Source organism: Ranitomeya variabilis, chromosome 5 (genome assembly GCF_051348905.1).
Source record: "Ranitomeya variabilis isolate aRanVar5 chromosome 5, aRanVar5.hap1, whole genome shotgun sequence".
NCBI lineage: Eukaryota > Metazoa > Chordata > Amphibia > Anura > Dendrobatidae > Ranitomeya > Ranitomeya variabilis.
The window spans coordinates 593378985-593402435 of NC_135236.1; the positions used below are offsets into that span (position 1 = coordinate 593378985).

The window sequence follows — 23451 nt, forward strand, 5'->3', positions numbered from 1 at the left end:
AATCATAAGAATAAGTACAAAAACATTTCAAGATCTCATAATACTGGCAGCAGTGGGTTTAAAGCATATGCTAATTTTGCATGTTAGCATAATTATAAGAATAAGATAAAAAGGTTTAAAAGAACTCATACTAGTGGCATTTGAACCCACAAGTCTGTTAAAATTTAGGTAAGTCTCTAAACAATAGGAACAATCAATGATTCTTTCAACTGTCTTTTCCAAAACAGAAATGCACACACTCATGGAAATACAAAATACTCAGAATTAGATCAAAGGGTTCTCAAAACCTCATAATACTAGCAGCAGCGGGATTTGAACCCACGCCTCCGAAGAGACTGGAGCCTTAATCCAGCGCCTTAGACCGCTCGGCCATGCTACCTAATGCATCATTAAAAGAGCTTCCTTAGAGTAAGTTTAGTGTATCTGACTACATTTTAAACTTGTGCATTGTGGAAAATGGATAGGTCTCTAAACAAAAAGGAAAAAGCAATGATTCTATCTTTTGTCTTTTCCAAAAAAGCAAAGCACGCACTCATACAAAAATATGCTAATTTTTCTATTAGCAAAATCATAAATATAAGCTGAAAAAGTTTTCAAAACCTCAATATGTTGGCAGCAGTGGGATTTGAACCCACGCCTCCAAAGAGACTGAAGCCTAAATCCAGCGTCTTAGACCACTCGGCCATGCTACCTTAAACAGCATGGTTAATTAAGCTTCCTTAGAGAAAGTGAAGTACATTTGACAACATTTAAAATTAGTACATTTTGGAAAATGGGCATGTCTCTAAACATTAGGCAAAAACAAAGATTCTATCAACGGTCTTTATCTTAACTGAAAACTGCTAAATCATACAAATACAAAAGAAGATTATATCACATGCTAATTTGCATGCTAGCAAAATCATAAGAATAAGTACAAAAACATTTCAAGATCTCATTATACTGGCAGCAGTGAGATTAAAGCATATGCTAATTTTGCATGTTAGCATAATTATAAGAATGAGATAAAAAGGTTTAAAAGAACTCATACTAGTGGCAGCAGTGGGATTTGAACTCACAAGTCTGTTGGAATATGGGTAAGTCTCTTAACAATAGGAAAAATCAAAGATTCTTTCACCTGTCTCTTCCTAAACAGAAATAAACACACTCATGAAAATACAAAATCATAAGAATTAGATCAAAGGGTTCTCAAAACCTCATAATAATGGCAGCAGTGGGATTTGAATGGGCATGTCTCTAAACATTAGAAAAAAGCAAGGATTCTTTCAACAGTCTTTATCTGAACTGAAAACTGGAAAATCATGCAAATACAAAAGAAGATTAAATCACATGCTAATTTGCATGTTAGCAAAATCATAAGAATAAGTACAAAAACATTTCAAGATCTCATAATACTGGCAGCAGTGGGTTTAAAGCATATGCTAATTTTGCATGTTAGCATAATTATAAGAATAAGATAAAAAGGTTTAAAAGAACTCATACTAGTGGCATTTGAACCCACAAGTCTGTTAAAATTTAGGTAAGTCTCTAAACAATAGGAACAATCAATGATTCTTTCAACTGTCTTTTCCAAAACAGAAATGCACACACTCATGGAAATACAAAATACTCAGAATTAGATCAAAGGGTTCTCAAAACCTCATAATACTAGCAGCAGCGGGATTTGAACCCACGCCTCCGAAGAGACTGGAGCCTTAATCCAGCGCCTTAGACCGCTCGGCCATGCTACCTAATGCATCATTAAAAGAGCTTCCTTAGAGTAAGTTTAGTGTATCTGACTACATTTTAAACTTGTGCATTGTGGAAAATGGATAGGTCTCTAAACAAAAAGGAAAAAGCAATGATTCTATCTTTTGTCTTTTCCAAAAAAGCAAAGCACGCACTCATACAAAAATATGCTAATTTTTCTATTAGCAAAATCATAAATATAAGCTGAAAAAGTTTTCAAAACCTCAATATGTTGGCAGCAGTGGGATTTGAACCCACGCCTCCAAAGAGACTGAAGCCTAAATCCAGCGCCTTAGACCACTCGGCCATGCTACCTTAAACAGCATGGTTAATTAAGCTTCCTTAGAGAAAGTGAAGTACATTTGACAACATTTAAAATTAGTACATTTTGGAAAATGGGCATGTCTCTAAACATTAGGCAAAAACAAAGATTCTATCAACGGTCTTTATCTTAACTGAAAACTGCTAAATCATACAAATACAAAAGAAGATTATATCACATGCTAATTTGCATGCTAGCAAAATCATAAGAATAAGTACAAAAACATTTCAAGATCTCATTATACTGGCAGCAGTGAGATTAAAGCATATGCTAATTTTGCATGTTAGCATAATTATAAGAATGAGATAAAAAGGTTTAAAAGAACTCATACTAGTGGCAGCAGTGGGATTTGAACTCACAAGTCTGTTGGAATATGGGTAAGTCTCTTAACAATAGGAAAAATCAAAGATTCTTTCAACTGTCTCTTCCTAAACAGAAATTAACACACTCATGAAAATACAAAATCATAAGAATTAGATCAAAGGGTTCTCAAAACCTCATAATAATGGCAGCAGTGGGATTTGAATGGGCATGTCTCTAAACATTAGAAAAAAGCAAGGATTCTTTCAACAGTCTTTATCTGAACTGAAAACTGGAAAATCATGCAAATACAAAAGAAGATTAAATCACATGCTAATTTGCATGTTAGCAAAATCATAAGAATAAGTACAAAAACATTTCAAGATCTCATAATACTGGCAGCAGTGGGTTTAAAGCATATGCTAATTTTGCATGTTAGCATAATTATAAGAATAAGATAAAAAGGTTTAAAAGAACTCATACTAGTGGCATTTGAACCCACAAGTCTGTTAAAATTTAGGTAAGTCTCTAAACTAAAGTCTAAAACTGTCTTTTCCAAAACAGAAATGCACACACTCATGGAAATACAAAATCCTCAGAATTAGATCAAAGGGTTCTCAAAACCTCATAATACTGGCAGCAGTGGGATTTGAACCCACGCCTCCAAAGAGACTGGAGCCTTAATCCAGCGCCTTAGACCGCTCGGCCATGTTACCTAATGCATCATTAAAAGAGCTTCCTGAGAGTAAGTTTAGTGTATCTGACTACATTTTAAACTTGTGAATTGTGGAAAATGGATAGGTCTCTAAACAAAAAGGAAAAAGCAATGATTCTATCTTTTGTCTTTTCCAAAAAAGCAAAGCACGCACTCATACAAAAATATGCTAATTTTTCTATTAGCAAAATCATAAATATAAGCTGAAAAGGTTTTCAAAACCTCAATATGTTAGCAGCAGTGGGATTTGAACCCACGCCTCCAAAGAGACTGGAGCCTAAATCCAGCGCCTTAGACCACTCGGCCATGCTACCTTAAACAGCATGGTTAATTAAGCTTCCTTAGAGAAAGTGAAGTACATTTGACAACATTTAAAATTAGTACATTTTGGAAAATGGGCATGTCTCTAAACATTAGGCAAAAACAAAGATTCTATCAACGGTCTTTATCTTAACTGAAAACTGCTAAATCATACAAATACAAAAGAAGATTATATCACATGCTAATTTGCATGCTAGCAAAATCATAAGAATAAGTACAAAAACATTTCAAGATCTCATAATACTGGCAGCAGTGAGATTAAAGCATATGCTAATTTTGCATGTTAGCATAATTATAAGAATGAGATAAAAAGGTTTAAAAGAACTCATACTAGTGGCAGCAGTGGGATTTGAACTCACAAGTCTGTTGGAATATGGGTAAGTCTCTTAACAATAGGAAAAATCAATGATTCTTTCAACTGTCTTTTCCTAAACAGAAATTAACACACTCATGAAAATACAAAATCATAAGAATTAGATCAAAGGGTTCTCAAAACCTCATAATAATGGCAGCAGTGGGATTTGAATGGGCATGTCTCTAAACATTAGAAAAAAGCAAGGATTCTTTCAACAGTCTTTATCTGAACTGAAAACTGGAAAATCATGCAAGTACAAAAGAAGATTAAATCACATGCTAATTTGCATGTTAGCAAAATCATAAGAATAAGTACAAAAACATTTCAAGATCTCATAATACTGGCAGCAGTGGGTTTAAAGCATATGCTAATTTTGCATGTTAGCATAATTATAAGAATAAGATAAAAAGGTTTAAAAGAACTCATACTAGTGGCATTTGAACCCACAAGTCTGTTAAAATTTAGGTAAGTCTCTAAACAATAGGAACAATCAATGATTCTTTCAACTGTCTTTTCCAAAACAGAAATGCACACACTCATGGAAATACAAAATACTCAGAATTAGATCAAAGGGTTCTCAAAACCTCATAATACTAGCAGCAGCGGGATTTGAACCTACGCCTCCGAAGAGACTGGAGCCTTAATCCAGCGCCTTAGACCGCTCGGCCATGCTACCTAATGCATCATTAAAAGAGCTTCCTTAGAGTAAGTTTAGTGTATCTGACTACATTTTAAACTTGTGCATTGTGGAAAATGGATAGGTCTCTAAACAAAAAGGAAAAAGCAATGATTCTATCTTTTGTCTTTTCCAAAAAAGCAAAGCACGCACTCATACAAAAATATGCTAATTTTTCTATTAGCAAAATCATAAATATAAGCTGAAAAAGTTTTCAAAACCTCAATATGTTGGCAGCAGTGGGATTTGAACCCACGCCTCCAAAGAGACTGAAGCCTAAATCCAGCGCCTTAGACCACTCGGCCATGCTACCTTAAACAGCATGGTTAATTAAGCTTCCTTAGAGAAAGTGAAGTACATTTGACAACATTTAAAATTAGTACATTTTGGAAAATGGGCATGTCTCTAAACATTAGGCAAAAACAAAGATTCTATCAACGGTCTTTATCTTAACTGAAAACTGCTAAATCATACAAATACAAAAGAAGATTATATCACATGCTAATTTGCATGCTAGCAAAATCATAAGAATAAGTACAAAAACATTTCAAGATCTCATTATACTGGCAGCAGTGAGATTAAAGCATATGCTAATTTTGCATGTTAGCATAATTATAAGAATGAGATAAAAAGGTTTAAAAGAACTCATACTAGTGGCAGCAGTGGGATTTGAACTCACAAGTCTGTTGGAATATGGGTAAGTCTCTTAACAATAGGAAAAATCAAAGATTCTTTCACCTGTCTCTTCCTAAACAGAAATAAACACACTCATGAAAATACAAAATCATAAGAATTAGATCAAAGGGTTCTCAAAACCTCATAATAATGGCAGCAGTGGGATTTGAATGGGCATGTCTCTAAACATTAGAAAAAAGCAAGGATTCTTTCAACAGTCTTTATCTGAACTGAAAACTGGAAAATCATGCAAATACAAAAGAAGATTAAATCACATGCTAATTTGCATGTTAGCAAAATCATAAGAATAAGTACAAAAACATTTCAAGATCTCATAATACTGGCAGCAGTGGGTTTAAAGCATATGCTAATTTTGCATGTTAGCATAATTATAAGAATAAGATAAAAAGGTTTAAAAGAACTCATACTAGTGGCATTTGAACCCACAAGTCTGTTAAAATTTAGGTAAGTCTCTAAACAATAGGAACAATCAATGATTCTTTCAACTGTCTTTTCCAAAACAGAAATGCACACACTCATGGAAATACAAAATACTCAGAATTAGATCAAAGGGTTCTCAAAACCTCATAATACTAGCAGCAGCGGGATTTGAACCCACGCCTCCGAAGAGACTGGAGCCTTAATCCAGCGCCTTAGACCGCTCGGCCATGCTACCTAATGCATCATTAAAAGAGCTTCCTTAGAGTAAGTTTAGTGTATCTGACTACATTTTAAACTTGTGCATTGTGGAAAATGGATAGGTCTCTAAACAAAAAGGAAAAAGCAATGATTCTATCTTTTGTCTTTTCCAAAAAAGCAAAGCACGCACTCATACAAAAATATGCTAATTTTTCTATTAGCAAAATCATAAATATAAGCTGAAAAAGTTTTCAAAACCTCAATATGTTGGCAGCAGTGGGATTTGAACCCACGCCTCCAAAGAGACTGAAGCCTAAATCCAGCGCCTTAGACCACTCGGCCATGCTACCTTAAACAGCATGGTTAATTAAGCTTCCTTAGAGAAAGTGAAGTACATTTGACAACATTTAAAATTAGTACATTTTGGAAAATGGGCATGTCTCTAAACATTAGGCAAAAACAAAGATTCTATCAACGGTCTTTATCTTAACTGAAAACTGCTAAATCATACAAATACAAAAGAAGATTATATCACATGCTAATTTGCATGCTAGCAAAATCATAAGAATAAGTACAAAAACATTTCAAGATCTCATTATACTGGCAGCAGTGAGATTAAAGCATATGCTAATTTTGCATGTTAGCATAATTATAAGAATGAGATAAAAAGGTTTAAAAGAACTCATACTAGTGGCAGCAGTGGGATTTGAACTCACAAGTCTGTTGGAATATGGGTAAGTCTCTTAACAATAGGAAAAATCAAAGATTCTTTCAACTGTCTCTTCCTAAACAGAAATTAACATACTCATGAAAATACAAAATCATAAGAATTAGATCAAAGGGTTCTCAAAACCTCATAATAATGGCAGCAGTGGGATTTGAATGGGCATGTCTCTAAACATTAGAAAAAAGCAAGGATTCTTTCAACAGTCTTTATCTGAACTGAAAACTGGAAAATCATGCAAATACAAAAGAAGATTAAATCACATGCTAATTTGCATGTTAGCAAAATCATAAGAATAAGTACAAAAACATTTCAAGATCTCATAATACTGGCAGCAGTGGGTTTAAAGCATATGCTAATTTTGCATGTTAGCATAATTATAAGAATAAGATAAAAAGGTTTAAAAGAACTCATACTAGTGGCATTTGAACCCACAAGTCTGTTAAAATTTAGGTAAGTCTCTAAACTAAAGTCTAAAACTGTCTTTTCCAAAACAGAAATGCACACACTCATGGAAATACAAAATCCTCAGAATTAGATCAAAGGGTTCTCAAAACCTCATAATACTGGCAGCAGTGGGATTTGAACCCACGCCTCCAAAGAGACTGGAGCCTTAATCCAGCGCCTTAGACCGCTCGGCCATGCTACCTAATGCATCATTAAAAGAGCTTCCTGAGAGTAAGTTTAGTGTATCTGACTACGTTTTAAACTTGTGAATTGTGGAAAATGGATAGGTCTCTAAACAAAAAGGAAAAAGCAATGATTCTATCTTTTGTCTTTTCCAAAAAAGCAAAGCACGCACTCATACAAAAATATGCTAATTTTTCTATTAGCAAAATCATAAATATAAGCTGAAAAGGTTTTCAAAACCTCAATATGTTAGCAGCAGTGGGATTTGAACCCACGCCTCCAAAGAGACTGGATCCTAAATCCAGCGCCTTAGACCACTCGGCCATGCTACCTTAAACAGCATGGTTAATTAAGCTTCCTTAGAGAAAGTGAAGTACATTTGACAACATTTAAAATTAGTACATTTTGGAAAATGGGCATGTCTCTAAACATTAGGCAAAAACAAAGATTCTATCAACGGTCTTTATCTTAACTGAAAACTGCTAAATCATACAAATACAAAAGAAGATTATATCACATGCTAATTTGCATGCTAGCAAAATCATAAGAATAAGTACAAAAACATTTCAAGATCTCATAATACTGGCAGCAGTGAGATTAAAGCATATGCTAATTTTGCATGTTAGCATAATTATAAGAATGAGATAAAAAGGTTTAAAAGAACTCATACTAGTGGCAGCAGTGGGATTTGAACTCACAAGTCTGTTGGAATATGGGTAAGTCTCTTAACAATAGGAAAAATCAATGATTCTTTCAACTGTCTTTTCCTAAACAGAAATTAACACACTCATGAAAATACAAAATCATAAGAATTAGATCAAAGGGTTCTCAAAACCTCATAATAATGGCAGCAGTGGGATTTGAATGGGCATGTCTCTAAACATTAGAAAAAAGCAAGGATTCTTTCAACAGTCTTTATCTGAACTGAAAACTGGAAAATCATGCAAATACAAAAGAAGATTAAATCACATGCTAATTTGCATGTTAGCAAAATCATAAGAATAAGTACAAAAACATTTCAAGATCTCATAATACTGGCAGCAGTGGGTTTAAAGCATATGCTAATTTTGCATGTTAGCATAATTATAAGAATAAGATAAAAAGGTTTAAAAGAACTCATACTAGTGGCATTTGAACCCACAAGTCTGTTAAAATTTAGGTAAGTCTCTAAACAATAGGAACAATCAATGATTCTTTCAACTGTCTTTTCCAAAACAGAAATGCACACACTCATGGAAATACAAAATACTCAGAATTAGATCAAAGGGTTCTCAAAACCTCATAATACTAGCAGCAGCGGGATTTGAACCCACGCCTCCGAAGAGACTGGAGCCTTAATCCAGCGCCTTAGACCGCTCGGCCATGCTACCTAATGCATCATTAAAAGAGCTTCCTTAGAGTAAGTTTAGTGTATCTGACTACATTTTAAACTTGTGCATTGTGGAAAATGGATAGGTCTCTAAACAAAAAGGAAAAAGCAATGATTCTATCTTTTGTCTTTTCCAAAAAAGCAAAGCACGCACTCATACAAAAATATGCTAATTTTTCTATTAGCAAAATCATAAATATAAGCTGAAAAAGTTTTCAAAACCTCAATATGTTGGCAGCAGTGGGATTTGAACCCACGCCTCCAAAGAGACTGAAGCCTAAATCCAGCGCCTTAGACCACTCGGCCATGCTACCTTAAACAGCATGGTTAATTAAGCTTCCTTAGAGAAAGTGAAGTACATTTGACAACATTTAAAATTAGTACATTTTGGAAAATGGGCATGTCTCTAAACATTAGGCAAAAACAAAGATTCTATCAACGGTCTTTATCTTAACTGAAAACTGCTAAATCATACAAATACAAAAGAAGATTATATCACATGCTAATTTGCATGCTAGCAAAATCATAAGAATAAGTACAAAAACATTTCAAGATCTCATTATACTGGCAGCAGTGAGATTAAAGCATATGCTAATTTTGCATGTTAGCATAATTATAAGAATGAGATAAAAAGGTTTAAAAGAACTCATACTAGTGGCAGCAGTGGGATTTGAACTCACAAGTCTGTTGGAATATGGGTAAGTCTCTTAACAATAGGAAAAATCAATGATTCTTTCAACTGTCTTTTCCTAAACAGAAATTAACACACTCATGAAAATACAAAATCATAAGAATTAGATCAAAGGGTTCTCAAAACCTCATAATAATGGCAGCAGTGGGATTTGAATGGGCATGTCTCTAAACATTAGAAAAAAGCAAGGATTCTTTCAACAGTCTTTATCTGAACTGAAAACTGGAAAATCATGCAAATACAAAAGAAGATTAAATCACATGCTAATTTGCATGTTAGCAAAATCATAAGAATAAGTACAAAAACATTTCAAGATCTCATAATACTGGCAGCAGTGGGTTTAAAGCATATGCTAATTTTGCATGTTAGCATAATTATAAGAATAAGATAAAAAGGTTTAAAAGAACTCATACTAGTGGCATTTGAACCCACAAGTCTGTTAAAATTTAGGTAAGTCTCTAAACAATAGGAACAATCAATGATTCTTTCAACTGTCTTTTCCAAAACAGAAATGCACACACTCATGGAAATACAAAATACTCAGAATTAGATCAAAGGGTTCTCAAAACCTCATAATACTAGCAGCAGCGGGATTTGAACCCACGCCTCCGAAGAGACTGGAGCCTTAATCCAGCGCCTTAGACCGCTCGGCCATGCTACCTAATGCATCATTAAAAGAGCTTCCTTAGAGTAAGTTTAGTGTATCTGACTACATTTTAAACTTGTGCATTGTGGAAAATGGATAGGTCTCTAAACAAAAAGGAAAAAGCAATGATTCTATCTTTTGTCTTTTCCAAAAAAGCAAAGCACGCACTCATACAAAAATATGCTAATTTTTCTATTAGCAAAATCATAAATATAAGCTGAAAAAGTTTTCAAAACCTCAATATGTTGGCAGCAGTGGGATTTGAACCCACGCCTCCAAAGAGACTGAAGCCTAAATCCAGCGCCTTAGACCACTCGGCCATGCTACCTTAAACAGCATGGTTAATTAAGCTTCCTTAGAGAAAGTGAAGTACATTTGACAACATTTAAAATTAGTACATTTTGGAAAATGGGCATGTCTCTAAACATTAGGCAAAAACAAAGATTCTATCAACGGTCTTTATCTTAACTGAAAACTGCTAAATCATACAAATACAAAAGAAGATTATATCACATGCTAATTTGCATGCTAGCAAAATCATAAGAATAAGTACAAAAACATTTCAAGATCTCATTATACTGGCAGCAGTGAGATTAAAGCATATGCTAATTTTGCATGTTAGCATAATTATAAGAATGAGATAAAAAGGTTTAAAAGAACTCATACTAGTGGCAGCAGTGGGATTTGAACTCACAAGTCTGTTGGAATATGGGTAAGTCTCTTAACAATAGGAAAAATCAAAGATTCTTTCAACTGTCTCTTCCTAAACAGAAATTAACACACTCATGAAAATACAAAATCATAAGAATTAGATCAAAGGGTTCTCAAAACCTCATAATAATGGCAGCAGTGGGATTTGAATGGGCATGTCTCTAAACATTAGAAAAAAGCAAGGATTCTTTCAACAGTCTTTATCTGAACTGAAAACTGGAAAATCATGCAAATACAAAAGAAGATTAAATCACATGCTAATTTGCATGTTAGCAAAATCATAAGAATAAGTACAAAAACATTTCAAGATCTCATAATACTGGCAGCAGTGGGTTTAAAGCATATGCTAATTTTGCATGTTAGCATAATTATAAGAATAAGATAAAAAGGTTTAAAAGAACTCATACTAGTGGCATTTGAACCCACAAGTCTGTTAAAATTTAGGTAAGTCTCTAAACTAAAGTCTAAAACTGTCTTTTCCAAAACAGAAATGCACACACTCATGGAAATACAAAATCCTCAGAATTAGATCAAAGGGTTCTCAAAACCTCATAATACTGGCAGCAGTGGGATTTGAACCCACGCCTCCAAAGAGACTGGAGCCTTAATCCAGCGCCTTAGACCGCTCGGCCATGCTACCTAATGCATCATTAAAAGAGCTTCCTGAGAGTAAGTTTAGTGTATCTGACTACATTTTAAACTTGTGAATTGTGGAAAATGGATAGGTCTCTAAACAAAAAGGAAAAAGCAATGATTCTATCTTTTGTCTTTTCCAAAAAAGCAAAGCACGCACTCATACAAAAATATGCTAATTTTTCTATTAGCAAAATCATAAATATAAGCTGAAAAGGTTTTCAAAACCTCAATATGTTAGCAGCAGTGGGATTTGAACCCACGCCTCCAAAGAGACTGGAGCCTAAATCCAGCGCCTTAGACCACTCGGCCATGCTACCTTAAACAGCATGGTTAATTAAGCTTCCTTAGAGAAAGTGAAGTACATTTGACAACATTTAAAATTAGTACATTTTGGAAAATGGGCATGTCTCTAAACATTAGGCAAAAACAAAGATTCTATCAACGGTCTTTATCTTAACTGAAAACTGCTAAATCATACAAATACAAAAGAAGATTATATCACATGCTAATTTGCATGCTAGCAAAATCATAAGAATAAGTACAAAAACATTTCAAGATCTCATAATACTGGCAGCAGTGAGATTAAAGCATATGCTAATTTTGCATGTTAGCATAATTATAAGAATGAGATAAAAAGGTTTAAAAGAACTCATACTAGTGGCAGCAGTGGGATTTGAACTCACAAGTCTGTTGGAATATGGGTAAGTCTCTTAACAATAGGAAAAATCAATGATTCTTTCAACTGTCTTTTCCTAAACAGAAATTAACACACTCATGAAAATACAAAATCATAAGAATTAGATCAAAGGGTTCTCAAAACCTCATAATAATGGCAGCAGTGGGATTTGAATGGGCATGTCTCTAAACATTAGAAAAAAGCAAGGATTCTTTCAACAGTCTTTATCTGAACTGAAAACTGGAAAATCATGCAAATACAAAAGAAGATTAAATCACATGCTAATTTGCATGTTAGCAAAATCATAAGAATAAGTACAAAAACATTTCAAGATCTCATAATACTGGCAGCAGTGGGTTTAAAGCATATGCTAATTTTGCATGTTAGCATAATTATAAGAACAAGATAAAAAGGTTTAAAAGAACTCATACTAGTGGCATTTGAACCCACAAGTCTGTTAAAATTTAGGTAAGTCTCTAAACAATAGGAACAATCAATGATTCTTTCAACTGTCTTTTCCAAAACAGAAATGCACACACTCATGGAAATACAAAATACTCAGAATTAGATCAAAGGGTTCTCAAAACCTCATAATACTAGCAGCAGCGGGATTTGAACCCACGCCTCCGAAGAGACTGGAGCCTTAATCCAGCGCCTTAGACCGCTCGGCCATGCTACCTAATGCATCATTAAAAGAGCTTCCTTAGAGTAAGTTTAGTGTATCTGACTACATTTTAAACTTGTGCATTGTGGAAAATGGATAGGTCTCTAAACAAAAAGGAAAAAGCAATGATTCTATCTTTTGTCTTTTCCAAAAAAGCAAAGCACGCACTCATACAAAAATATGCTAATTTTTCTATTAGCAAAATCATAAATATAAGCTGAAAAAGTTTTCAAAACCTCAATATGTTGGCAGCAGTGGGATTTGAACCCACGCCTCCAAAGAGACTGAAGCCTAAATCCAGCGCCTTAGACCACTCGGCCATGCTACCTTAAACAGCATGGTTAATTAAGCTTCCTTAGAGAAAGTGAAGTACATTTGACAACATTTAAAATTAGTACATTTTGGAAAATGGGCATGTCTCTAAACATTAGGCAAAAACAAAGATTCTATCAACGGTCTTTATATTAACTGAAAACTGCTAAATCATACAAATACAAAAGAAGAATATATCACATGCTAATTTGCATGCTAGCAAAATCATAAGAATAAGTACAAAAACATTTCAAGATCTCATTATACTGGCAGCAGTGAGATTAAAGCATATGCTAATTTTGCATGTTAGCATAATTATAAGAATGAGATAAAAAGGTTTAAAAGAACTCATACTAGTGGCAGCAGTGGGATTTGAACTCACAAGTCTGTTGGAATATGGGTAAGTCTCTTAACAATAGGAAAAATCAAAGATTCTTTCACCTGTCTCTTCCTAAACAGAAATTAACACACTCATGAAAATACAAAATCATAAGAATTAGATCAAAGGGTTCTCAAAACCTCATAATAATGGCAGCAGTGGGATTTGAATGGGCATGTCTCTAAACATTAGAAAAAAGCAAGGATTCTTTCAACAGTCTTTATCTGAACTGAAAACTGGAAAATCATGCAAATACAAAAGAAGATTAAATCACATGCTAATTTGCATGTTAGCAAAATCATAAGAATAAGTACAAAAACATTTCAAGATCTCATAATACTGGCAGCAGTGGGTTTAAAGCATATGCTAATTTTGCATGTTAGCATAATTATAAGAATAAGATAAAAAGGTTTAAAAGAACTCATACTAGTGGCATTTGAACCCACAAGTCTGTTAAAATTTAGGTAAGTCTCTAAACTAAAGTCTAAAACTGTCTTTTCCAAAACAGAAATGCACACACTCATGGAAATACAAAATCCTCAGAATTAGATCAAAGGGTTCTCAAAACCTCATAATACTGGCAGCAGTGGGATTTGAACCCACGCCTCCAAAGAGACTGGAGCCTTAATCCAGCGCCTTAGACCGCTCGGCCATGCTACCTAATGCATCATTAAAAGAGCTTCCTGAGAGTAAGTTTAGTGTATCTGACTACATTTTAAACTTGTGCATTGTGGAAAATGGATAGGTCTCTAAACAAAAAGGAAAAAGCAATGATTCTATCTTTTGTCTTTTCCAAAAAAGCAAAGCACGCACTCATACAAAAATATGCTAATTTTTCTATTAGCAAAATCATAAATATAAGCTGAAAAGGTTTTCAAAACCTCAATATGTTAGCAGCAGTGGGATTTGAACCCACGCCTCCAAAGAGACTGGAGCCTAAATCCAGCGCCTTAGACCACTCGGCCATGCTACCTTAAACAGCATGGTTAATTAAGCTTCCTTAGAGAAAGTGAAGTACATTTGACAACATTTAAAATTAGTACATTTTGGAAAATGGGCATGTCTCTAAACATTAGGCAAAAACAAAGATTCTATCAACGGTCTTTATCTTAACTGAAAACTGCTAAATCATACAAATACAAAAGAAGATTATATCACATGCTAATTTGCATGCTAGCAAAATCATAAGAATAAGTACAAAAACATTTCAAGATCTCATAATACTGGCAGCAGTGAGATTAAAGCATATGCTAATTTTGCATGTTAGCATAATTATAAGAATGAGATAAAAAGGTTTAAAAGAACTCATACTAGTGGCAGCAGTGGGATTTGAACTCACAAGTCTGTTGGAATATGGGTAAGTCTCTTAACAATAGGAAAAATCAATGATTCTTTCAACTGTCTTTTCCTAAACAGAAATTAACACACTCATGAAAATACAAAATCATAAGAATTAGATCAAAGGGTTCTCAAAACCTCATAATAATGGCAGCAGTGGGATTTGAATGGGCATGTCTCTAAACATTAGAAAAAAGCAAGGATTCTTTCAACAGTCTTTATCTGAACTGAAAACTGGAAAATCATGCAAATACAAAAGAAGATTAAATCACATGCTAATTTGCATGTTAGCAAAATCATAAGAATAAGTACAAAAACATTTCAAGATCTCATAATACTGGCAGCAGTGGGTTTAAAGCATATGCTAATTTTGCATGTTAGCATAATTATAAGAACAAGATAAAAAGGTTTAAAAGAACTCATACTAGTGGCATTTGAACCCACAAGTCTGTTAAAATTTAGGTAAGTCTCTAAACAATAGGAACAATCAATGATTCTTTCAACTGTCTTTTCCAAAACAGAAATGCACACACTCATGGAAATACAAAATACTCAGAATTAGATCAAAGGGTTCTCAAAACCTCATAATACTAGCAGCAGCGGGATTTGAACCCACGCCTCCGAAGAGACTGGAGCCTTAATCCAGCGCCTTAGACCGCTCGGCCATGCTACCTAATGCATCATTAAAAGAGCTTCCTTAGAGTAAGTTTAGTGTATCTGACTACATTTTAAACTTGTGCATTGTGGAAAATGGATAGGTCTCTAAACAAAAAGGAAAAAGCAATGATTCTATCTTTTGTCTTTTCCAAAAAAGCAAAGCACGCACTCATACAAAAATATGCTAATTTTTCTATTAGCAAAATCATAAATATAAGCTGAAAAAGTTTTCAAAACCTCAATATGTTGGCAGCAGTGGGATTTGCACCCACGCCTCCAAAGAGACTGAAGCCTAAATCCAGCGCCTTAGACCACTCGGCCATGCTACCTTAAACAGCATGGTTAATTAAGCTTCCTTAGAGAAAGTGAAGTACATTTGACAACATTTAAAATTAGTACATTTTGGAAAATGGGCATGTCTCTAAACATTAGGCAAAAACAAAGATTCTATCAACGGTCTTTATATTAACTGAAAACTGCTAAATCATACAAATACAAAAGAAGAATATATCACATGCTAATTTGCATGCTAGCAAAATCATAAGAATAAGTACAAAAACATTTCAAGATCTCATTATACTGGCAGCAGTGAGATTAAAGCATATGCTAATTTTGCATGTTAGCATAATTATAAGAATGAGATAAAAAGGTTTAAAAGAACTCATACTAGTGGCAGCAGTGGGATTTGAACTCACAAGTCTGTTGGAATATGGGTAAGTCTCTTAACAATAGGAAAAATCAAAGATTCTTTCACCTGTCTCTTCCTAAACAGAAATTAACACACTCATGAAAATACAAAATCATAAGAATTAGATCAAAGGGTTCTCAAAACCTCATAATAATGGCAGCAGTGGGATTTGAATGGGCATGTCTCTAAACATTAGAAAAAAGCAAGGATTCTTTCAACAGTCTTTATCTGAACTGAAAACTGGAAAATCATGCAAATACAAAAGAAGATTAAATCACATGCTAATTTGCATGTTAGCAAAATCATAAGAATAAGTACAAAAACATTTCAAGATCTCATAATACTGGCAGCAGTGGGTTTAAAGCATATGCTAATTTTGCATGTTAGCATAATTATAAGAATAAGATAAAAAGGTTTAAAAGAACTCATACTAGTGGCATTTGAACCCACAAGTCTGTTAAAATTTAGGTAAGTCTCTAAACTAAAGTCTAAAACTGTCTTTTCCAAAACAGAAATGCACACACTCATGGAAATACAAAATCCTCAGAATTAGATCAAAGGGTTCTCAAAACCTCATAATACTGGCAGCAGTGGGATTTGAACCCACGCCTCCAAAGAGACTGGAGCCTTAATCCAGCGCCTTAGACCGCTCGGCCATGCTACCTAATGCATCATTAAAAGAGCTTCCTGAGAGTAAGTTTAGTGTATCTGACTACATTTTAAACTTGTGAATTGTGGAAAATGGATAGGTCTCTAAACAAAAAGGAAAAAGCAATGATTCTATCTTTTGTCTTTTCCAAAAAAGCAAAGCACGCACTCATACAAAAATATGCTAATTTTTCTATTAGCAAAATCATAAATATTAGCTTGAAAGGTTTTCAAAACCTCAATATGTTAGCAGCAGTGGGATTTGAACCCACGCCTCCAAAGAGACTGGAGCCTAAATCCAGCGCCTTAGACCACTCGGCCATGCTACCTTAAACAGCATGGTTAATTAAGCTTCCTTAGAGAAAGTGAAGTACATTTGACAACATTTAAAATTAGTACATTTTGGAAAATGGGCATGTCTCTAAACATTAGGCAAAAACAAAGATTCTATCAACGGTCTTTATCTTAACTGAAAACTGCTAAATCATACAAATACAAAAGAAGATTATATCACATGCTAATTTGCATGCTAGCAAAATCATAAGAATAAGTACAAAAACATTTCAAGATCTCATAATACTGGCAGCAGTGAGATTAAAGCATATGCTAATTTTGCATGTTAGCATAATTATAAGAATGAGATAAAAAGGTTTAAAAGAACTCATACTAGTGGCAGCAGTGGGATTTGAACTCACAAGTCTGTTGGAATATGGGTAAGTCTCTTAACAATAGGAAAAATCAATGATTCTTTCAACTGTCTTTTCCTAAACAGAAATTAACACACTCATGAAAATACAAAATCATAAGAATTAGATCAAAGGGTTCTCAAAACCTCATAATAATGGCAGCAGTGGGATTTGAATGGGCATGTCTCTAAACATTAGAAAAAAGCAAGGATTCTTTCAACAGTCTTTATCTGAACTGAAAACTGGAAAATCATGCAAATACAAAAGAAGATTAAATCACATGCTAATTTGCATGTTAGCAAAATCATAAGAATAAGTACAAAAACATTTCAAGATCTCATAATACTGGCAGCAGTGGGTTTAAAGCATATGCTAATTTTGCATGTTAGCATAATTATAAGAATAAGATAAAAAGGTTTAAAAGAACTCATACTAGTGGCATTTGAACCCACAAGTCTGTTAAAATTTAGGTAAGTCTCTAAACAATAGGAACAATCAATGATTCTTTCAACTGTCTTTTCCAAAACAGAAATGCACACACTCATGGAAATACAAAATACTCAGAATTAGATCAAAGGGTTCTCAAAACCTCATAATACTAGCAGCAGCGGGATTTGAACCCACGCCTCCGAAGAGACTGGAGCCTTAATCCAGCGCCTTAGACCGCTCGGCCATGCTACCTAATGCATCATTAAAAGAGCTTCCTTAGAGTAAGTTTAGTGTATCTGACTACATTTTAAACTTGTGCATTGTGGAAAATGGATAGGTCTCTAAACAAAAAGGAAAAAGCAATGATTCTATCTTTTGTCTTTTCCAAAAAAGCAAAGCACGCACTCATACAAAAATATGCTAATTTTTCTATTAGCAAAATCATAAATATAAGCTGAAAAAGTTTTCAAAACCTCAATATGTTGGCAGCAGTGGGATTTGAACCCACGCCTCCAAAGAGACTGAAGCCTAAATCCAGCGCCTTAGACCACTCGGCCATGCTACCTTAAACAGCATGGTTAATTAAGCTTCCTTAGAGAAAGTGAAGTACATTTGACAACATTTAAAATTAGTACATTTTGGAAAATGGGCATGTCTCTAAACATTAGGCAAAAACAAAGATTCTATCAACGGTCTTTATCTTAACTGAAAACTGCTAAATCATACAAATACAAAAGAAGATTATATCACATGCTAATTTGCATGCTAGCAAAATCATAAGAATAAGTACAAAAACATTTCAAGATCTCATTATACTGGCAGCAGTGAGATTAAAGCATATGCTAATTTTGCATGTTAGCATAATTATAAGAATGAGATAAAAAGGTTTAAAAGAACTCATACTAGTGGCAGCAGTGGGATTTGAACTCACAAGTCTGTTGGAATATGGGTAAGTCTCTTAACAATAGGAAAAATCAAAGATTCTTTCACCTGTCTCTTCCTAAACAGAAATTAACACACTCATGAAAATACAAAATCATAAGAATTAGATCAAAGGGTTCTCAAAACCTCATAATAATGGCAGCAGTGGGATTTGAATGGGCATGTCTCTAAACATTAGAAAAAAGCAAGGATTCTTTCAACAGTCTTTATCTGAACTGAAAACTGGAAAATCATGCAAATACAAAAGAAGATTAAATCACATGCTAATTTGCATGTTAGCAAAATCATAAGAATAAGTACAAAAACATTTCAAGATCTCATAATACTGGCAGCAGTGGGTTTAAAGCATATGCTAATTTTGCATGTTAGCATAATTATAAGAATAAGATAAAAAGGTTTAAAAGAACTCATACTAGTGGCATTTGAACCCACAAGTCTGTTAAAATTTAGGTAAGTCTCTAAACTAAAGTCTAAAACTGTCTTTTCCAAAACAGAAATGCACACACTCATGGAAATACAAAATCCTCAGAATTAGATCAAAGGGTTCTCAAAACCTCATAATACTGGCAGCAGTGGGATTTGAACCCACGCCTCCAAAGAGACTGGAGCCTTAATCCAGCGCCTTAGACCGCTCGGCCATGCTACCTAATGCATCATTAAAAGAGCTTCCTGAGAGTAAGTTTAGTGTATCTGACTACATTTTAAACTTGTGCATTGTGGAAAATGGATAGGTCTCTAAACAAAAAGGAAAAAGCAATGATTCTATCTTTTGTCTTTTCCAAAAAAGCAAAGCACGCACTCATACAAAAATATGCTAATTTTTCTATTAGCAAAATCATAAATATAAGCTGAAAAGGTTTTCAAAACCTCAATATGTTAGCAGCAGTGGGATTTGAACCCACGCCTCCAAAGAGACTGGAGCCTAAATCCAGCGCCTTAGACCACTCGGCCATGCTACCTTAAACAGCATGGTTAATTAAGCTTCCTTAGAGAAAGTGAAGTACATTTGACAACATTTAAAATTAGTACATTTTGGAAAATGGGCATGTCTCTAAACATTAGGCAAAAACAAAGATTCTATCAACGGTCTTTATCTTAACTGAAAACTGCTAAATCATACAAATACAAAAGAAGATTATATCACATGCTAATTTGCATGCTAGCAAAATCATAAGAATAAGTACAAAAACATTTCAAGATCTCATAATACTGGCAGCAGTGAGATTAAAGCATATGCTAATTTTGCATGTTAGCATAATTATAAGAATGAGATAAAAAGGTTTAAAAGAACTCATACTAGTGGCAGCAGTGGGATTTGAACTCACAAGTCTGTTGGAATATGGGTAAGTCTCTTAACAATAGGAAAAATCAATGATTCTTTCAACTGTCTTTTCCTAAACAGAAATTAACACACTCATGAAAATACAAAATCATAAGAATTAGATCAAAGGGTTCTCAAAACCTCATAATAATGGCAGCAGTGGGATTTGAATGGGCATGTCTCTAAACATTAGAAAAAAGCAAGGATTCTTTCAACAGTCTTTATCTGAACTGAAAACTGGAAAATCATGCAAATACAAAAGAAGATTAAATCACATGCTAATTTGCATGTTAGCAAAATCATAAGAATAAGTACAAAAACATTTCAAGATCTCATAATACTGGCAGCAGTGGGTTTAAAGCATATGCTAATTTTGCATGTTAGCATAATTATAAGAATAAGATAAAAAGGTTTAAAAGAACTCATACTAGTGGCATTTGAACCCACAAGTCTGTTAAAATTTAGGTAAGTCTCTAAACAATAGGAACAATCAATGATTCTTTCAACTGTCTTTTCCAAAACAGAAATGCACACACTCATGGAAATACAAAATACTCAGAATTAGATCAAAGGGTTCTCAAAACCTCATAATACTAGCAGCAGCGGGATTTGAACCCACGCCTCCGAAGAGACTGGAGCCTTAATCCAGCGCCTTAGACCGCTCGGCCATGCTACCTAATGCATCATTAAAAGAGCTTCCTTAGAGTAAGTTTAGTGTATCTGACTACATTTTAAACTTGTGCATTGTGGAAAATGGATAGGTCTCTAAACAAAAAGGAAAAAGCAATGATTCTATCTTTTGTCTTTTCCAAAAAAGCAAAGCACGCACTCATACAAAAATATGCTAATTTTTCTATTAGCAAAATCATAAATATAAGCTGAAAAGGTTTTCAAAACCTCAATATGTTAGCAGCAGTGGGATTTGAACCCACGCCTCCAAAGAGACTGGAGCCTAAATCCAGCGCCTTAGACCACTCGGCCATGCTACCTTAAACAGCATGGTTAATTAAGCTTCCTTAGAGAAAGTGAAGTACATTTGACAACATTTAAAATTAGTACATTTTGGAAAATGGGCATGTCTCTAAACATTAGGCAAAAACAAAGATTCTATCAACGGTCTTTATCTTAACTGAAAACTGCTAAATCATACAAATACAAAAGAAGATTATATCACATGCTAATTTGCATGCTAGCAAAATCATAAGAATAAGTACAAAAACATTTCAAGATCTCATAATACTGGCAGCAGTGAGATTAAAGCATATGCTAATTTTGCATGTTAGCATAATTATAAGAATGAGATAAAAAGGTTTAAAAGGACTCATACTAGTGGCAGCAGTGGGATTTGAACTCACAAGTCTGTTGGAATATGGGTAAGTCTCTTAACAATAGGAAAAATCAATGATTCTTTCAACTGTCTTTTCCTAAACAGAAATTAACACACTCATGAAAATACAAAATCATAAGAATTAGATCAAAGGGTTCTCAAAACCTCATAATAATGGCAGCAGTGGGATTTGAATGGGCATGTCTCTAAACATTAGAAAAAAGCAAGGATTCTTTCAACAGTCTTTATCTGAACTGAAAACTGGAAAATCATGCAAATACAAAAGAAGATTAAATCACATGCTAATTTGCATGTTAGCAAAATCATAAGAATAAGTACAAAAACATTTCAAGATCTCATAATACTGGCAGCAGTGGGTTTAAAGCATATGCTAATTTTGCATGTTAGCATAATTATAAGAATAAGATAAAAAGGTTTAAAAGAACTCATACTAGTGGCATTTGAACCCACAAGTCTGTTAAAATTTAGGTAAGTCTCTAAACAATAGGAACAATCAATGATTCTTTCAACTGTCTTTTCCAAAACAGAAATGCACACACTCATGGAAATACAAAATACTCAGAATTAGATCAAAGGGTTCTCAAAACCTCATAATACTAGCAGCAGCGGGATTTGAACCCACGCCTCCGAAGAGACTGGAGCCTTAATCCAGCGCCTTAGACCGCTCGGCCATGCTACCTAATGCATCATTAAAAGAGCTTCCTTAGAGTAAGTTTAGTGTATCTGACTACATTTTAAACTTGTGCATTGTGGAAAATGGATAGGTCTCTAAACAAAAAGGAAAAAGCAATGATTCTATCTTTTGTCTTTTCCAAAAAAGCAAAGCACGCACTCATACAAAAATATGCTAATTTTTCTATTAGCAAAATCATAAATATAAGCTGAAAAAGTTTTCAAAACCTCAATATGTTGGCAGCAGTGGGATTTGAACCCACGCCTCCAAAGAGACTGAAGCCTAAATCCAGCGCCTTAGACCACTCGGCCATGCTACCTTAAACAGCATGGTTAATTAAGCTTCCTTAGAGAAAGTGAAGTACATTTGACAACATTTAAAATTAGTACATTTTGGAAAATGGGCATGTCTCTAAACATTAGGCAAAAACAAAGATTCTATCAACGGTCTTTATCTTAACTGAAAACTGCTAAATCATACAAATACAAAAGAAGATTATATCACATGCTAATTTGCATGCTAGCAAAATCATAAGAATAAGTACAAAAACATTTCAAGATCTCATTATACTGGCAGCAGTGAGATTAAAGCATATGCTAATTTTGCATGTTAGCATAATTATAAGAATGAGATAAAAAGGTTTAAAAGAACTCATACTAGTGGCAGCAGTGGGATTTGAACTCACAAGTCTGTTGGAATATGGGTAAGTCTCTTAACAATAGGAAAAATCAAAGATTCTTTCACCTGTCTCTTCCTAAACAGAAATTAACACACTCATGAAAATACAAAATCATAAGAATTAGATCAAAGGGTTCTCAAAACCTCATAATAATGGCAGCAGTGGGATTTGAATGGGCATGTCTCTAAACATTAGAAAAAAGCAAGGATTCTTTCAACAGTCTTTATCTGAACTGAAAACTGGAAAATCATGCAAATACAAAAGAAGATTAAATCACATGCTAATTTGCATGTTAGCAAAATCATAAGAATAAGTACAAAAACATTTCAAGATCTCATAATACTGGCAGCAGCAGTGGGTTTAAAGCATATGCTAATTTTGCATGTTAGCATAATTATAAGAATAAGATAAAAAGGTTTAAAAGAACTCATACTAGTGGCATTTGAACCCACAAGTCTGTTAAAATTTAGGTAAGTCTCTAAACTAAAGTCTAAAACTGTCTTTTCCAAAACAGAAATGCACACACTCATGGAAATACAAAATCCTCAGAATTAGATCAAAGGGTTCTCAAAACCTCATAATACTGGCAGCAGTGGGATTTGAACCCACGCCTCCAAAGAGACTGGAGCCTTAATCCAGCGCCTTAGACCGCTTGGCCATGCTACCTAATGCATCATTAAAAGAGCTTCCTGAGAGTAAGTTTAGTGTATCTGACTACATTTTAAACTTGTGAATTGTGGAAAATGGATAGGTCTCTAAACAAAAAGGAAAAAGCAATGATTCTATCTTTTGTCTTTTCCAAAAAAGCAAAGCACGCACTCATACAAAAATATGCTAATTTTTCTATTAGCAAAATCATAAATATAAGCTGAA

At 34.0% G+C, this 23451-nt stretch overlaps 6 non-coding genes across 6 annotated transcripts; all 6 read right to left on the reverse strand.

Moving 5' to 3' along the window:
- Positions 1-7022: 7022 nt before the first annotated feature.
- Positions 7023-7104, reverse strand: TRNAL-AAG (transfer RNA leucine (anticodon AAG)). The gene has a single exon. It is a non-coding gene; the product is annotated as a tRNA-Leu (tRNA).
- A 231-nt stretch (positions 7105-7335) lies between these two features.
- Positions 7336-7417, reverse strand: TRNAL-UAG (transfer RNA leucine (anticodon UAG)). The gene has a single exon. It is a non-coding gene; the product is annotated as a tRNA-Leu (tRNA).
- A 3643-nt stretch (positions 7418-11060) lies between these two features.
- Positions 11061-11142, reverse strand: TRNAL-AAG (transfer RNA leucine (anticodon AAG)). The gene has a single exon. It is a non-coding gene; the product is annotated as a tRNA-Leu (tRNA).
- A 2605-nt stretch (positions 11143-13747) lies between these two features.
- TRNAL-AAG (transfer RNA leucine (anticodon AAG)) lies at positions 13748-13829 on the reverse strand. Its single transcript has one exon. It is a non-coding gene; the product is annotated as a tRNA-Leu (tRNA).
- Positions 13830-16434: 2605 nt separating this feature from the next.
- On the reverse strand, positions 16435-16516 carry TRNAL-AAG (transfer RNA leucine (anticodon AAG)). Its single transcript has one exon. It is a non-coding gene; the product is annotated as a tRNA-Leu (tRNA).
- A 2605-nt stretch (positions 16517-19121) lies between these two features.
- TRNAL-AAG (transfer RNA leucine (anticodon AAG)) lies at positions 19122-19203 on the reverse strand. The gene has a single exon. It is a non-coding gene; the product is annotated as a tRNA-Leu (tRNA).
- Between the last annotated feature and the right edge of the window lie 4248 nt (positions 19204-23451).